Genomic DNA, 12,670 nt, shown 5'->3' on the forward strand with positions numbered 1-12,670 from the left:
AAAAAAAAAAGATGTGGTTTATATATACAGTGGAATACTGCTTGGCAGTGAGAAAGAATGAAATCTTGCCATTTGCAACAACGTGGATGGAACTGGAGGGCATTATGCTAAGTGAAATAAGTTAGAGAAAAACAGATACCTTATATTTTCACTCATATGTGGAATTTGAGAAACTTAACAGAAGACCATGGCGGGAGGGAAGGGGAAAAAATAGTTTCAAACAGAGAGGGAGGCAAACCATAAGAGACTCTTAAATACAGAGAACAAACTGAGGGTTGATGGGAGCGGGTGGGGGAAAGGGGAGAATGGGTGATGGGCATTGATTGAGGAGGGCATTTGTTGGGATGAGCACTGGGTATTGTGTGTAAGCGATGAATCATGGGAATATACTCCTGAAGCCAAGAGCACACTGTATACACTGTATGTTAGCTAACTTGACAATAAATTATATTAAGAGAGAGGGAGAGAGGTAGTTTTATGTAAATCTGTGTCAGAAGTATCAAAATTAACTTATCTGGGGTTGATAGCTTCTATTTATTTTTGTTAGGCTGGCTTTAGAAGAATGATATTGGCAAGGCATGAGAATTGTATTATTTTCTAAGGTGCCAAAGGCAGCTTAAGACAATTTTAAAGATGAAAGAGACACTACGTGTTGTATAAAACGTAGATGGAGAAATATACTATGATAGAAAGAGTGTTAGAAAGTTTATGGGCTTTGGGTTCAGATAGACCAGAGATTTCTGTTTCAGTTTGACATTGTGAGCCTTAGAGTTTCTCTGCTATAAAAAAAATGGAGATGATAGTACAAAAGGTTGTTATTAGGAGCGAATGAGAACTTGTGACGTGCACTTAGCACAATACCTGCACGTAGTAGCTTCTCATGAATGTTAATATTAAGTCAAGTCTCTTCTTATCCTTTTGTTTCTCTCTGCCTTCAGGAATTTCCTTCTCCTTCTTTCTGGTCAGTTCAAATCCGTCAGTCAACCTGACATCTCATCTCCTCCATTGAAGCTTTTCCTGTGTAGTCTTTGTGACCTGATTTTCCTCATCTTTAAAATGCAAGAATTGAGGGGCACCTTGGTGACTCAGTTGATTAAGCGTTGGACTTCAGCTCAGGTCATGATCTCACAATGAGTTTGAACACCTCATAAGGCTCTGCACGAGTGGTGCGGAGCCTACTTGGGATTCTCTCTTTCTCTCTCTCTTTCTCTCTCTTTCTCTCTCTCTGCCCATCCCCCGCTCTCTCTCGTTCAAGATAAATAAATTAAAAAAAATGCAAAAATTGAATTGAATGTCTAACCCCTTTCTGCTCTTTATTATGATTCTCAGAATCAGACTCAGACTCAGACATTGATACTGCTCTTTGAACTCCTTTGGCACTTAACTTGCCTATATCACGTAAGTAAGTACTCTGATCTTGTACTTGGTGTTTTCATCCAGATGTGGATATATTGGAGGCAGGTTCTGAAAATTGGCCAAATGCCACTCTATCTGTATTGACCACTTATACCGTAGTGTCATTTGAATATATAGCGGAATGTTATTCTTGTTTTGTTAGGTCATTATTTTTTTAAATTTTTAAAAATCTTTATTTCTTTTTGAGAGAGAGAGAGACAGAGTGCAGGTGGGGGAGGAAAAGAGAGAGAGGGAGACACAGAATCCGAAGTAGGCTCCAGGCTGAGCTGTCAGCACAGAGCCCAACATGGGGCTCAAACCCACTAACCGCAAGATCATGACCTGAGCTGAAGTTGGACGCTTAAATGACTGAGCCACCCAGGCGCCCCTTTTGGGTCATTATTTTTAATAAAAAAATTGGATGATGGTTAGAAGCCAGATTGGAGTACCTGATTCCACTGTGATTTAGAAGATAATACAGAGGTCCTATGAAAGCCTACTTAGTAGGTGGTAGGGTAGTGTAGAGTTTAATAGGGCCTTGCAGCTCAGGAGCAAAAATCTTAGATCATACAGGTAGAGAAGCAATGAAAACAGGTGATGTAGGCTAGGGAATTGAATTATTTGGAGTAATGGTATTTGGGAAACACATCTGAATAAGTAATAGTGTGTGAGGTTAGATTAATATAGATTCTAGAGGCATTTGGAGGCATGGGGTGGGGTTTGGGTTTGCACAGACATCATACTCTAAATGGTGTATTTATTATTTTCATGGAACATTTATTCTCAAAGGGAAGATTTATTTTGGGTGTTGTCCTGGTTAACTTCAGGAAGGCTCCTGTGTGAAATTATGCTGGAATTGGTTTTAAGGATGTAAATCCTGCAAATCCACAGCTTGAGTAACAAATTGAATCTCTAACAAATACAAGGAATTTAAGGGAAAAATCCCACTTACAAAAGAATACCTAATATTATATTACAAGCAGTTATTATAGGTACTGATTCTGTATCCAAAGAATATCTTTTTATATCTTTGGATCATTGTCACTGCCTACTCACTTAGATGTTGCAGAACTAGAACTCAGAATTCTTCGATTCTGGTATCTTTTATAAAGGCAAAACCCTTAAAAAGCATACCACATTGCACACCTAAATGCAGAATTGATTTTGATTGAAAAATTCGGTCAACAAATACCTGTTTTTTTATAACCCATTATAGGTATGGCAGAAAAAATGCATTGTTGTTTTTTTGTTTGTTTATTCTCTTTCCATCTTCTTCAGATATATGAAAAATACCAAGAAGTAATATTTGTGATCATGCAGACCAGTGTGTTTTGTGTCTAACATAGCAGTTAAGCAAAGGGGAAGGTGACTCTATTCTGGGCTAAATATGGAATGTTGCTGGAAAAAGAAACAGCTGAGTTTGAATCCTGGAGAATCTGGTATAGAGAGACGTTGTGTGGAGGAAAGGGAATGGCATTTTAAACCAGGAATAGTGGTAGTGACGTGTACCATGAATTACGTAGGAGAGACATTACCTACAATACTGTTCATTTAGTCCAAGAGGAGCAGCTTCCACCAGGTTGTTAATAGATAGTATTGAAAGTAAAGAAAATACTGCCATAATGATTGTGAAATGATTCAACAGGGCTTGATGACTTGATAAAGGGGTTGATGAAGAGAGGAGTAAAAGATTTGGGATTGCAGGTTTGGGTGATTTTTTCAATGACTCTGCCACTGACAAATAGGGAAGTTGGGAGAAAGAGCCAATTGAGAGATAAGGTGAAGAAATTGTTAAGGTAATTCAAAAAATAGGATTAGAATGTTTATATCAGGCCTGGCGATATAAGTATTTGTAGATTTTTGGACATGAAAGATGTCTCTGAAATCATCAGTTTTTTTAAAAAGTTTATTTATTTTGAGAGAGAAAGAGAGCGTGAGCAGGGGAGGGTCAGAGGAAAGGGAGACAGAGAGAATCCCAAGTAGGCTCTGCTGTCCGCGTGCAGCCCCATGTGGGGCTTGAACCGACGAACCACAAGATCATGACGTGAGCTGAAAGCAAGAGTCAGACACTTAACTGAGCCACCCAGGCGTCCCAGAAATCATCAATTTTATGGTTATGGCACACCCAAATCTTCTGCTTTTTGTGTCTCTGGGTCATACTGTCCACTACAGAAATAGGTTTGTTATGCATTTTGAATGAACAGTGAAAGAGTGAACCATTCTTCTTTACAAAGCTATTTATTAGAATGGAATCTTATCTGTAGATGCAGCCACTTTGCCAGGTCTCTGATAGGACTAATAATAATATTGTCTACTTAATTTATTAAGTGTTTTGCCGAAGGATATCCAAATGAGCAAATGTAACTTAAGATTCTATAGCAAGTAAAAGAATATTTGGTTGAAAGGAGACCTAATTTTAAGAAATAGGCATTTTTTAGTGGTATAGTGATTTTTTGAGACTTCCTTCCGTAGAATTCATACCTTATAGAAAATATTGTTTCAAAATTTCTATTATTTTTTTTAATATCTAGCTCTTTGTTTCAGTATGAACAATTTTAGCCTGTAAAAATTAAATATATTAATCACTTTTAGTAGGTTATTATTTAAAACTGAGTATTTAAAATTAATTTTCCCCCTACTGAGTTCATTTTTGAGCTTCTGGTTCTTTTATATAGGTATTTGATTTATAAATGTGATAAATATTTGCTTTTTGGTTAATAAAATTTAGTGTTATGATCATTTAAATATCAGTTAAGAATAGTAAAAATCCTCTCAAAATAATCTGGGATATTGTTAAATGTGTAAAACAAAATCTGTAGGCTTTTTGTCTAAGTAGAAATTTAAAAATGTGTAGAATTTACTTTTTTTTTTTTTTTAAAGACAAAGCCTTTGTTAATGATATTAGGTAATTGTTAGGTAATTATTAAAATTTATTTTGTTATATATTGTGACATATTAAGAAAATTTGAGCGCATGATGTGCTTGTTACTTGAATATATAACACTATTTTATGTTGGTTATGTTTTATTAAGAAGAGGTCACTCGGTTGTATTTTATTCTTAAAAGGAAGGAGAGAAAGCAACCCAGAACAATAATAATCAAAGCCAAGGTAGAGCAAGTTGTTAAACACTTTAGAATTAGACTTTTTTTTCCCCCTTCTAGTGTGATACTTTGAAGGCAGCTGCTACAGATAAACTCTAGAGCCCCAGATGGTGGTTGCCTAATCCTCATGAGAATTCATGTCCTGGAAGCAGCTCTTATCTCTCCAGACCTGACATTGTCTGTGAGCTTTTGCTAAGGAGGGAATAATATAAACATGCTATGCATGAGTTTCACTTCTTGAATATGTCAAAGACACAGGAAGTTATAGTAAAGTATAACAAAACAGACTTCAGATTATTGAAAGTGTTGTTATTTAAAGCACTTGATGCTAACCTGTGATGAGTGATGGAGTGTGGTTTGGGAGGAAAGACACAGTGAACATTTTCATGAAACAAAATGCCACTCCTTCCAATATCGTGAATTCAGAGATGTAGAGTTGTCATTAAGTGTGCAATACCCCAAAGAATTCATTGCTATGTGATTTGCTCTAACAGTTTAAAATAATTTATCCTCTAAATGACTGTTCTGGCTTTTATTTTCCACCTAGTAGTCCTCTTTGTTTGGAAGGTTAAAATAACAGTTCTACTATTCTAGATTTACTGTTGTGTTTAAAAAATTTCCGAGAACCTGACCTGTGAGATCTGGGTCCGTGACAACTAGAAATGGCTGTTTCTTTAGTGTAGCAGCCAAATATTCTGAAGTGGGGTTGTAGAGACTTTATCTCTTCTAGGCAGTGTCTCATTGAATATGTGAATAGGAATGTTAACACCGTCATCCTGAATAATTGTTGCATCACCCATCACTTGATGATATGACTCTGTGTAGGCAATATGGAGGCATTTTCTCTCTGAAAACTATAAAATTTGTAATTAATCAAATGAGAAACTACAGTGTCCTTCATAAAATAGCCTTAGCCTGTTTCTTATATCTCTTTCCTCTGGATACTGTGTTCTCCAGCCACTCTTGACCTCTCACTAGCTCCAGGGTGTATTGTGTCCTTTTATGTTATCATGCTATTTCTCATTTAATTTCACCTTCCTGAAGGGGCCCTTCCCCAAAGGAGCTTGTAGTTAACTTAGGAGACCCAGCTCAAATACCACTTCTTCAGTGAATCTTCCACAGATTGAATCATTTCATTTTCTTTTCTCCCATAGTGCTACAACAGCAAGAGTAATCTTTCTAAAATACAAGTTTGATTTTCTCAAAAATGTTTTAACTGTAATTCATATCAAACCTGTTGCATCAGCCTGGTAGTCTCTGTCTTCTTCATTCTAGTCCGCATCTTACTTAGCCAGTCTCACCTCTTTCCTCTTGGCTACCTACTGCCCTGTCACAGAATGACTTGCTGTTATTTCTTTCTTTGAGCCTTCTTCATGTTCTGTCTTTGCAATGCAGTGCCCCCATGTCTGTCCATTTTAGTCTTTCTCATTTTTTTCTTTTCTGTTCTTTTTTTTTTTTTTTTTTGTACTTATTTTGAGAGAGAGGGAGCACGTGGGACAGAGAGAGTGGGAGAGAGGGAATCCCAAGCAGGCTCTGCACCATCAGCAGCACAGAGTCCCGATGGAGGGGCTTGAACCCATGAACCGCAAGATCATGACCTGAGCTGAAATAGGAGTCATATGCTTAACCAACTGAGCCACCCAGGCACCCCTAGTCTTTCTCATTTTATAAGATCTTGCTAAATGTTGTCTTCTCCATTAGCTGCCCCCACTCTCACCGCATTCCAAGTTAGTAGTGATGTGCTAGATTTGGCTGAGTACAAAAACTAGTCAGAAAAGAGAAATACTGATCCTTTAAGAGTTTATAGTTTAAAAGGAATGACTACCATACAAGGTAGAAAATGTTAGGTGCCATAAGAGAGAAAGCATTCAGTTGCGGGGGAGGCATATTTTAAGTAATTTGTGTTCATCTGTCTCCTCTGTTCAGTTGGGATCTCTTGGTGGTAGAGCCAGCTCACCCACACTTTGCATACTCTGCAGCGTCTAGCACAGTATTTCAGGGAGGAGGGAGAAAGGAAATAAATTGGAAAGATTAGTGAGAAAGAACTGAGTAAAACCTTTCCTTGTGTTGTTAGGTAGGACGGCTGATAAGGTGAAGGAAGAGGGATCAAAGACCTATGTTAAAGCTTTTCACGTCGAATTAATTGACGATTCACCCTCTGTGTGTTTGTCATATTTTCTTTGTTTTATAATTCTTTTGCCTACGGCAAGCCAGAGTAGTCTGAAACTTCCTGCTTACCACCTGTATCCTTTCGCTGTCTACCCACCGAGCTCATTTTCTATTGCTTCCTGTTGCTGTCACATTTGCCTCACTCCCCCCTCCCCACCCACATTCTCTTTTTGGGGTTCTGTTTCCTGTAGTACATTAAAAGGCCAATGAAAACATGCCCCAGATGGTGCTGTTCTTTATCATGATCTCTTGCCACTTTGTGTTCCTATTTAAAAGAACAAACAAAAAGCAAAACAAAAAGACACATGCTGCTGGTTTGTAACGCAGCTGGCTCTGATTTCTCTTATTCTTGTCTTTGCTGTTCTCTCTCAGTCTTGGTTTCTACTATTCTCTTTTCTTACTTCACTCTGCTCTCCTACTTGTCCACCACCATTATAAAATCCTTTTTCTTCCTGTCTGACTAGGTGGTATATTCTCTACTCTTCCTTCTCTTAATCCTCTTTTTCTGTTTTTCTAATTCGATTTCTGTCCATCATCTTTTCTTTCTGTTTTCTTCTCCGTTTCCCCTTCAGCCTTTATTATCTTCAATTCTAATTCCTTTTTCCATTCTTGACTATATCACGTTTTAAAAGTTAAAGAAAACAAACCTCGAAACAAAAAAATGTAACTCCCCAGCTGTATCCAGGCCTGATTTTACACTTCATTTCCATATTCCCTATTGCTTTAATTAGAACCAACTCCATGCTTCCCCTTCATTCATTACTTTTTGTTCTTTTTCCTATATTCCTTTCCCATAATAAATTTTAAAAAGTAATAATGCTGGCTATTCTCCATGATTTCCAGTTCCTACTCTATGTGCTTTCTCTTTTCCTCTTTCTGTTTTTCTTCCAGTGATTATGTGTGTATATGTTGTGTGTGTGTGTGTGTGTGTGTGTGTGTGTGTGAGAGAGAGAGAGAGAGAGAGAACGAGAGAGGAGGCTCTAAGATGAAGGTGTATGGCTAATGTGCAGCTACAGTATGGAGTCTTGCAATACTGGTTATTTTACGTCTTAAGAAGCCTTAGTGGTAAGGTTCAGAAGCAGGAGCCAAATCAAAAAGAGAGAATAAAGAGTCATATAAAACATTGGAGGGTGTTTATAGCTGTTTTTGTAAATTATGCTTTGTGGGAAATGGAGTTGGAAGTGTAACTGAGGTAAAAGAAGTAGGATAAGTAGACCAAACATGGACTATGGGGAGCTCTCTGCTCAAAGATCTGTATATTTTCTTCCCTCCCCCTCTGACTGCACCTACCACCAAGTTCTGTTCATTAGAAATGTGTGTGGTTTAACTGGTCTTTCTAAAAATGCAAATTTCCTATGATATTAAGTCTCATTTAGACTTTGTGTGAATTAACTCTTAATCAGATTGTGAATAGGAATTTGAATTTTATTTGAGTGTGTGTGTGGGAAGGCCAGTGGAAGGAGGGCAAGCTCTAAGGGGTTGTAGAAGGCACTGTGGGGGACAAGAATATCCTTGCCTTTTTTTTTTTTATAACTTCTGTTTTAAATTCATTGCATTTTTTAACTGACAGAGGTATTCTTGATGCTCTAGCTTAATTCTTTTATTTTATAGGTGAAAAAAACAGTCCAGAGAAAGTTGACTTTTTTTTTTTAGGTCTTTTAGCTTGTGGTGATGGAAAAGGGACAGTTTTATCCATTGTTCTCTTTTATAGCATCATATTATTTTTGTACGATAGCAGATTCCTAGCTGTTCCTTGACTTGAAGTGGGAGGAACAAGATCAAAGAGAAGAAGGGACAAAAGGTAATATGTATGTGTGCCCTATACCTCCTCCTTTCTTACTCCCTTTATTATCACCATATTATAATATTCTGGATTTCCAAATTTGGAGAACAGATCCCACTTGAATGACTAAAGATCTGCTGGATTGCCAATGAAAGAAAACAAAAGTGCCAGAACTTTATTAAAGAGGAAAGCTAATAACAGGTATATTTGAAAGTCGTTTTCTGCTATTTTATGTTCATGAAAAACATAACTTCTGAGATAACAAATTCTGTCTAGAAATTCTGAATGAGCGGGAGACAAGCCAGAACTGACTGGAGATTCAAGTGGTCCAGCATTACTTGAGAAAGTTGAATGTGTTTAAATCAGCAGGTCCCAATGACATGCATCGTGGGGCACTTAAAGATTTGGCAGATATCATTGCAGAGGCACTAGCAAATTACCATGCACAGGATGTGAAAAGGGCAGAGTAATGGTAGTGCTTCTAAACCACCACTTTTGTTAGTCTAGTGCTCTTCACCACCTCCCCCCAAAGCCATAGAAACAAAGAAGCTATACAAAACTCACATTATTTGCATTGCATTGGCCCTTGAAAACACCATTTACCCAGCCATACCCCATTTTCATTTGTTATTTTCCCAACTTATTCATTCCAAACATAAATCCAGTATGGGTTTTAAGAGCCCATGTAATGTCTGTGAAAGATAGTAGAAATAGGACCTCCATTCTCAAGTGTTTCTAGAATTCCTGTTTTCAGAGTGCTTTTAACAGACTGCCTCGTTTGATCCTCCCATCAACCCAGAACGTTTCTGGTGTACAGCGTAAAGAGAAAGGTTTACATTTATCTTTACACAGGTTCGTATTATTAACCCATACCATCTCCACCTGTTTGTTTACATTATATATTCTGCCTGCTTCCACAAAAGGATTTGGGATAGGATACATATACACTAGGACAGTTAAATATAAAGTCATAGAATAAAAGATAAATTTCCCTCTTCTAGGAACCTGAGGTAAAATGATTATTATACTTAAATTAAGTTCAGCTCTCAGCTTTGGCAGCCAAAACAAAGGGAAGTAATGATGAATTACATGGTTTTTGTTTAATTAAAGAGAAGCACATTATTTTTTATTTTATTTGATAGTTATTTATATACACATTGTATTATGTCTATAAACTCCTGTAGGGTAGTTTTTACTACCCTATGTTTTTTACTCAAGACAGTGGTTAGCATGAGTGAACAAGTGGTTAAATAGGATTTCTCTTGAAGAAAGTAATGTTTTTTGATACTGAAATCTAAGAGAAAACTTGTCATTTGAATTCTTAGACAAGAAACACTGAGTAATATAAATTATAGACAACTATTTCAGCCAGCATTTTACCAGGTATGTAGAACAGTTCTTTGTAAAGCTCTTGCTTTTACTGAACCCCCCCTAAAACAGAGGGGTAAGTGGGAAGGGCAAGGTGGTATTTTCAACAAATCATCAGCTTCAGAGTCAGATGGACCCAGTTCAAATCTCTACTGCTTTGGGCTCTATGACCTTGGACAAGCTGCATAACCTGGCTGAACTTTCATTTCCTCACTTGTCGAATAGGCTATGAATACTTTATTCAAAGGGATTTTGGGTTGATTAAATGAAGTAATCTAGGTGAACTACTCAACAGTTTCTTTTTAGAGAAAATAATGTGAGCTGAGCCATTTGTGCAGCCGTTTAGTTGTTTATTAGTTCCTTCTCAGTCCTTTATTCTGTAGTTGTCATATATAATACTTGTGCTTTCACTACAAAGCCCACAATAAAATGTTGCAATTTTTACTTTATTATTATTTTTTAGGTTTATTTATTTATTTTGAGGTGGGGGGAGAGGCGGAGAGAGAGAAAGAATCCAAGCAGACTCCACACTGTCAGCGTGGGAGCCCAAGGCTGCGGGGCGTGGCTCCCTCCTATGAACTGTGAGGTCATGACATGAGCTGGAATCGAGTCGGACATTCAACCGACAGAGCCACCCCAGGCTCGCTGCAATTTTTACTTTAAATAGTCATGCACATTTTTTTTTAACGTAGGAGGAAAAATATGTATATTTCTAATTTACCTATTTATTTACTATATCTAGCCCTCTTCATTGCTTCCTGAAAATCTGTGGTAACCTCTGGGTAACATTTCCCTTCAGCCCAAAGAACTTCCTTTATCAATCTTAAAGTGCAGATCTGCTAGAGATAAATCCTCTTAGTTTTCATTTACCAGAAAAAGCCTTTATCTTCCCTTCATTAATTTTTTGGGTATATGTTTATTGGGATATAATTTACATACGGTAAAATTCACTTTTTTAGGGGCGCCTGGGTGGCTCAGTCGGTTAAGCATCCGACTTTGGCTCAGGTCATGATCTCACGGTCCGTGAGTTCGAGCCCCACGTCGGGCTCTGTGCTGATGGCTCAGAGCCTGGAGCCTGTTTCAGATTCTGTGTCTCCCTCTCTCTGACCCTCCCCTGTTCATACTCTGTCTCTCTCTGTCTCAAAAATAAATAAATTAATTAATTTAAAAAAAAAAAAGAAAAAAATTCACTTTTTTAGATAGTTTGATGAATTTAGACAAACATATGTAGTTTTATAGCCACCACTACAATCAAGGTGAAGGAAATTTCTGTTATCCCACAACGTATCCTCTTGCCCCTGTAGAGTCAGTCCTCTACTTGTACCCACATCTCCTGGTTGCCACTAATCTGATTCCTATCCTGATAGTTTTGCTTTTTGCAGAATTGCATGCAGAAAATTAGGCAGTATTCAGCCTTCTGTGTCTGTTTTAGTTAGCCTAGTGCTTTCGAGATTCAACCATTTTGTTTGATGTTATTGCTGACTGGTATTCCATTGATCCGTTGCATCATAGTTTCTTTATTCATTCACCAGTTGATGGACATTTGGATTGTTTATAGTTCTTAGCTATTATGCACAAAGCTGCGTTAAACATTTGTGTATAGGTCTTTTAGAGACCTCTCTTGGGTACAAACACTTGGTAGGTGTATATCTGTATACACATTATAAAAAAAAAATTGCCACACTGTTTTCCAGATTGGCTCTACCATTGTGCATTCCCAGAGCAAGATGAGAGTTGCAGTTGCTACACAGCCTTGGCAGCACTTGCTATTGTCCTGTTTTAAAATTTTAGCCATAGTTGTAGGTGTGTAGTGATCTATTACTATAATTTGGATTTTGCCAGTGACAGTTAATGTTGAACTTTTTCTTAATGTGAGTATTTGACATGTGTATATATTCTTCGGTGAATTGTCTCTTCATATCTTTTATTCATTTTTAAATTGTGTTGTTTGTCATATTATTGAATTGTAAATATTCTTTACAGATTTGAATAAAAGTACTTTATCAGATTGTTTTGCAGTTATTTTCTCCCAACCTGTTGCTTATCTTTTCATTTTTACTTATTTAAAATTTTTTAAAAATTTTATTTATTTTTGAGAGAGAGACACACACAGAGTGCCAGCAGGTGAGGGGCAGAGAGAAAGGGAGATACAGAATCCAAAGCATGCTCTAAGCTCGGAGATGTCAGCACAGAGCCTGATGCAGGGCTTGAACTCATGAACTGCGAGGTCATGACCTGAGCTGAAGTCGGACACCTAACCCACTGAGCCACCCAAGGGCCCCTATCTTTTCATTTTTATAACAGTATTTTTCAGAGGGCAAAAGCTTTAAACTTTGATAACATCTCAGTTTTTCCTTTATGACATGGGCATTTTTGTGTCCCATGTTAAAAAATAATATTGCCTAACCTAAGATCATAAAAGTTTTCTTCTAGAGATTTTATAGTATTTCCTTTTATATTTGGTTTATGATTCCATTTCATTTTTGTATGTAATATGAGGGAAAAGTTGAGGTTGATTTATTTGCATGTCTTTGTCCATTTGTTCCAAGGCCATTTTTTGAAAAGGCAGTCAATTGTGCATTGATTTATCTTGGTACCTTTGTTGAAGTCCACTGACCATATAAGTTGGTGTCTACTTCTATATCTTCTACTGTGTGAAATTGATCTACATGTCTTTGCATAAACCAATTTCACATTATCTTGATTATTATAACTAGACTAAAGTCTTGAAATTATAGAGGATAATTCTTCCAATTTTGGGTTTTTGTTTTAAAACTGTGTTGCTTTGTCTTTTCATTCTATTTTAGAATCCTCTAGTTAATTAAAAAAAGAAACCTGCTGAGATTTTGATTT

The 12,670-nt window shown here is 37.0% G+C and overlaps 1 protein-coding gene and 1 long non-coding RNA gene across 4 annotated transcripts in view; one reads left to right on the top strand and one right to left on the bottom strand.

Annotated features, from left to right (window-relative positions):
• Positions 1-1,074, bottom strand: part of LOC132663204 (uncharacterized) — a 77,660-nt gene extending 76,586 nt beyond the window's left edge. Inside the window, exon 1 of the long non-coding RNA XR_009602975.3 lies at positions 862-1,074. This is a non-coding gene — a long non-coding RNA (uncharacterized LOC132663204). The remainder of the gene's footprint in view (positions 1-861) is intronic.
• ZCCHC7 (zinc finger CCHC-type containing 7) overlaps positions 1-12,670 on the top strand; it is a 253,514-nt gene that overhangs the window by 79,146 nt on the left and 161,698 nt on the right. The window lies entirely within an intron of this gene.

Source organism: Panthera onca, chromosome D4, assembly GCF_046562875.1.
Source record: "Panthera onca isolate mPanOnc1 chromosome D4, mPanOnc1 haplotype 2, whole genome shotgun sequence".
NCBI classification, from domain to species: domain Eukaryota; kingdom Metazoa; phylum Chordata; class Mammalia; order Carnivora; family Felidae; genus Panthera; species Panthera onca.